Here is a 6,000-nt window from a genome sequence, read left to right on the forward strand (position 1 = left end):
GATTGAATACAACAGTCACCATGCGCACTTTCCTCCATGGGAGTAATGTCTCAAACAGTCTACGCTTTAATCGTTCCCTGGAAGACCAGTAGTAGTTTCCGATGTACATCTGGAGGCATTCTGTAAGCTGTGGACCTTCAAAGTGTTGATAAAATACAGAACTTGCATCGTGATTGAATACAACAGTCACCATGCGCACTTTCCTCCATGGGAGTAATGTCTCAAACAGTCTTTGCTTTGATCGTTCCCTGGAAGACCAGTAGTAGTTTCCGATGCACATCTGGAGGCATTCTGTAATCTGTGGACTATCAGAGTGTCGATGAAACACAGAAATTGCATCGGGATTGAAAACAACAGTCACCATGCGCACATTCCTACATAGGAGTATTGTCTCAAACAGTCTACGTTTTGCTCGATCCCTGGAAGACCAGTAGTAGTTTCCGATGCACATCTGGAGGCATTCTGTATTCTGTGGACCTTCAAACTTTTGATGAAACACAGAAATTGCTTCGGTATGGAATACATCAGTCACCATGCGCACTTTCCTCCATGGGAGTAATGTGTCAAACTGTCTACATTTTGATCGTTCATTGGAAGACCAGTAGTAGTTTCCGATGCTCATCTGGAGGCATTCTGTAATCTGTGGACCTTCAAACTTTTGATGAAACATAGAAATTGCTTCGGTAAGGAATACATCAGCCACCATGCGCACTTTCCTCAATGTGAGTAATGTCTCAATCAGTCTACGATTCGATCGTTATCTGGAAGACCAGTAGTAGTTTCTGATGCACATCTGGAGGCATTCTGTAATCTTTGGACTATCAGAGTGTTGATGAAACACAGAAATTGCATCGGGATTGAATACAATAGTCACCATGCGCACTTTTCTCCAGGGAGTAATGTCTCAAACTGTCTACGCTTGGATCTTTCCCTGGAAGACCAGTAATAGTTTCCGATGCACATCTGGAGGCATTCTGTAATCTGTGGACCTACAAAGTGTTGATGAAACACAGAAATTGCATCGGGATTGAATACAACAGTCACCATGTGCACTTTCCTCCATGTGAGTAATGTCTCAAACAGTCTGCGCTTTGATCGTTCCCTGGAAGACCAGTAGTAGTTTCCGATGCAAATCTGGAGGTATTATGTAATCTGTGGACTATCTGAGTGTTGATGAAACACAGAAATTGCATCGGGATTGAATACAACAGTCATCATGCGCAATTCCTCCATGGGGGTAATGTCTCAAACAGTCTACGCTTTGATGGATCCCTGGAAGACCAGTAGTAGATTCCGATTCACATCATGAGGCAATCTGTAATCTGTGGACTGTCAGAGTGTTGATGAAACACAGAAATTGCATCGGGATTGAATACAACAGTCACCATGCGCACTTTCCTTCATGGGAGTAATGTCTCATACGGTCTACGCATTGATCGTTCCCTGGAAGACCAGTAGTAGCTTCCGATGCACATCTGGAGGCATTTTGTAATCTGTGGACTATCAGAGTGTTGACGAAACGTAAAAAATTGCATCGGGAATGAATATAACAGTCACCATGCGCAATTTCCTCCATGGGAGTAATGTCTCAAACAGTCTACGCTTTGATCGTTCCCTGGAAGACCAGTAGTAGTTTCTGATGCACATCTTGAGTCATTCTGTAAACTGTGGACCTTCAAAGTGTTGATGAAACACAGAAATTGCATCGGGATTGAATACATCAGTCACCGTGTGCACTTTCCTAAATGGGAGTAATGTCTCAAACAGTCTACGCTTTGATCGTTCACTGGAAGACCAGTAGAAGTTTCCGATGTACATCTGGAGGCATTCTGTAAGCTGTGGACCTTCAAAGTGTTGATAAAACACAGAGGTTGCATCGGAATTCAATACAACAGTCACCATGCGCACTTTCCTCCATGGGAGTAATGTCTCAAAGAGTCTACGCTTTGATCGTTCCCTGGAAGACCAGTAGTAGTTTCCGATGCACATCTGGAGGCATTCTGTAATCTGTGGACTTTAAAAGTTTTGATGAAACACAGAAATTGCATCGGGATTGTATACAACAGGCACCATGCAGGCGATTCTCCATGGGAGTAATGTCTCATACTGTCTACGCTCTTTTCGTTCCCTGGAAGACCAGTAGTAGTTTCCGAAGCCCATCTGGAGTCATTCTGTAATCTGTGGACAATCAGAGAGTTGGTTAAACACAGAAATAGCATCGGGATTGAATACAACAGGCACCATGCGTCCTTTCTCCACGGGAGTAATGTCTGAAACTGTCTACGCTTTGATCGTTCCCTGGAAGACCAGTATTAGTTTCCGATGCACATTTGGAGGCATTCTGTAATGTGTGGACTATCAGAGTTTTGATAAAACACAGAAATTGCATCGGGATTAAATACAACAGTCACCATGCGCACATTCCTCCATGGGAGTAATGTCTCAAACAGACTACGCTTTGATCGTTCACTGGAAGCCCAGTAGTAGTTTCTGATGCACATCTTGAGACATTCTGTAAACAGTGGACCTTCAAAGGGGTGATGAAACACAGAAATTGCATCGGGATTGAATACAACAGTCAGCATGTGCACCTTCATCCATGAGAGTAATGTATCAAACAGTCTACGCTTTAATCGTTCCCTGGAAGACAAGTAGTAGTTTCCGATGTACATCTGGAGGCATTCTGTAAGCTGTGGACCTTCAAAGTGTTGATAAAACACAGAAGTTGCATCGGGAGTCAATACAACGGTCACCATACGCACTTTCCTCCATGAGAGTAATGTCTCAAACAGTCTACGCTTTGATCGTTCCCTGAAAGACCAGTATTAGTTTCCGATGCACATCTGGAGGCATTTTGTAATCTGTGGGCTATCGGAGTGTTGATGAAACACAGAAAATGCATCGGGATTGTATTGAACAGGCACCATGCAGGCTTTTCTCCATGGGAATAATGTCTCAAACAGTCTACGCTTTGTTCGTTCCCTGGAAGACCAGTTGTAGTTTCCGATACACATCTGGAGGCATTCTGTAATCTGTGGACTATCAGAGTGTTGATGAAACACAGAAATTGCATCGTGATTGAATAGAACAGTCACCATGCGCACTTTCCTCCATGGGAGTAATGTCTCAAACAGTCTTTGCTTTGATCGTTCCCTGGAAGACCAGTAGTAGTTTCCGATGCACATATGGAGTCATTCTTTAATCTGTGGACTATCAGAGTCTTGATGAAACACAGAAATGCATCGAGATTGAATACATCAGTCACCATGCCCACTTTCCTCCATGTGAGTAATGTCTCAATCAGTCTACGCTTTGATCGTTGCCTGGAATTCATTGTAATAGTTTCCGATGCACATCTGGAGGCATTCTGTAATCTGTGGACTATCAGAGTGTCAAAGAAACACAGAAATTGCATCGGGATTCAAAACAACAGTCACCATGCGCACATTCCTACATACGAGTAATGTCTCAAACAGTCTACGCTTTGATCGTTCCCTGGAAGACCAGTAGTAGTTTCCGATGCACATCTGGAGGCATTCTGTAATCTGTGGACCTTCAAACTTTTGATGAAACACAGAAATTGCTTCGGTATGGAATACATCAGTCACCATGAGCTCTTTCCTCCATGGGAGTAATGTCACAAACTGTCTACGCTTCGATCTTTCCCTGGAAGACCAGTAATATTTTCCGATGCACATCTGGAGGCATTCTGTAATCTGTGGACTATCAGAGTGTTGATGAAACACAGAAATTGCATCGGGATTGAACACAACAGTCACCATGCGCAATTTCCTCCATGGGAGTAATGTCTCAAACAGTCTACGCTTTGATCGTTCCCTGGAGGTCAATGTAATAGTTTCCGATGCACATCTGGAAGCATTCTGTAATCTGTAGACTATCAGAGTATTGATGAAACACAGAAATTGCATCGGGATTGTAAACAACAATCACCATGTGAACTTTACTCCATGGGAGTAATGTCTCAAACAGTCTACGCTTTGATCGTTCACTGGAAGACCAGTAGTAGTTAGTTTCTGATGCACATCTTGAGGCATTCTGTAAACAGTGGACCTTCAAAGGGGTGATGAAACACAGAAATTGCATCGGGATTGAATACAACAGTCACCATGTGCACCTTCATCCATGGGAGTAATGTATCAAACAGTCTACGCTTTAATCGTTCCCTGGAAGACAAGTAGTAGTTTCCGATGTACATCTGGAGGCATTCTGTAAGCTGTGGACCTTCAAAGTGTTGATAAAACACAGAAGTTGCATCGGGATTCAATACAACGGTTACCATACTTACTTTCCTCCATGAGAGTAATGTCTCAAACAGTCTACGCTTTGATCGTTCCCTGGAAGACCAGTATTAGTTTCCGATGCACATCTGGAGTCATTATGTAATCTGTGGACCTTCAAAGTGTTGATGAAACACAGAAATTGCATCGGGATTGAATATAACAGTCACCATGTGCACTTTCCTCCATGTGATTAATGTCTCAAACAGACTACGATTTGATCGATCATTGGAAGACCTGTAGTAGTGTCCGATGCACATCTGGAGGCATTCTGTTATCTGTGGACTATCAGAGTGTTGATGAAACACAGAAATTGCATCGGGATTGAATACAACAGTCACCATGCGCACTTTCCTCCATGGGAGTAATGTCTCCAACAGTCTACGCTTTGATCGTTCCCTGGAAGACCAGTAATAGTTTCCGATGCAAATCTGGAGGTATTATGTTATCTGTGGACTATCTGAGTGTTGATGAAACACAGAAACTGCATCGGGATTGAATACAACAGTCACCATGAGCAATTCTTCCATGGGAGTAATGTCACAAACAGTCTACGCTTTGATGGATCCCTGGAAGACCAGTAGTAGTTTCCGTTTAACATCTGGAGGCATTCTGTAATCTGTGGACTGTCAGAGTGTTGATGAAACACAGAAATTGCATCGGGATTGAATACAATAGTCACCATGCGCACTTTCCTCCATGGGAGTAATGTCTCAAACTGTCTACGCTTGGATCTTTCCCTGGAAGACCATTAATAGTTTCCGATGCACATCTGGAGGCATTCTGTAATCTGTGGACCTTCAAAGTGTTGATGAAACAAATAAATTGCATCGGGATTGAATACAACAGTCACCATGTGCACTTTCCGCCATGTGAGTAATGTCTCAAACAGTCTACGATTTAATCGATCCCTGGAAGACCAGTAGTAGTTTCCCATGCACATCTGGAGGCATTCTGTAATCTGTGGACTGTCAGAGTGTTGATGAAACACAGAAATTGCATCGGGATTGAATACAATAGTCACCATGCGCACTGTCCTCCATGGGAGTAATGTCTCAAACTGTCTACGCTTGGATCTTTCCCTGGAAGACCAGTAATAGTTTCCGATGCACATCTGGAGGCATTCTGTAATCTGTGGACCTTCAAAGTGTTGATGAAACACAGAAATTGCATCGGGATTGAATACAACAGTCACTATGTGCACTTTCCTCCATGTGAGTAATGTCTCAAACAGTCTACGATTTGATCGATCCCTGGAAGACCAGTAGTAGTATCCGATGCACATCTGGAGGCATTCTGTAATCTGTGGACTATCAGAGTGTTGATGAAACACAGAAATTGCATCGGGATTGAATACAACAGTCACCATGCACACTTTCCTCCATGGGAGTAATGTCTCAAACAGTCTACGCTTTGATCGTTCCCTGGAAGACCAGTTTTAGTTTCCGATGCAAATCTGGAGGTATTTTGAAATCTGTGGACTATCTGAGTGTTGATGAAACACAGAAATTGCATCGGGATTGAATACAACAGTCACCAATCGCAATTCCTCCATGGGAGTAATGTCTCAAACAGTCTACGCTTTGATGGATCCCTGGAAGACCAGTAGTAGTTTCCGATTCACATCTGGAGGCATTCTGTAATCTGTGGACTGTCAGAGTGTTGATGAAACACAGAAATTTCATCGGGATTGAATACAACA

The sequence above is a fragment of the Schistocerca gregaria genome, chromosome 10 (assembly GCF_023897955.1).
Source record: "Schistocerca gregaria isolate iqSchGreg1 chromosome 10, iqSchGreg1.2, whole genome shotgun sequence".
NCBI lineage: Eukaryota > Metazoa > Arthropoda > Insecta > Orthoptera > Acrididae > Schistocerca > Schistocerca gregaria.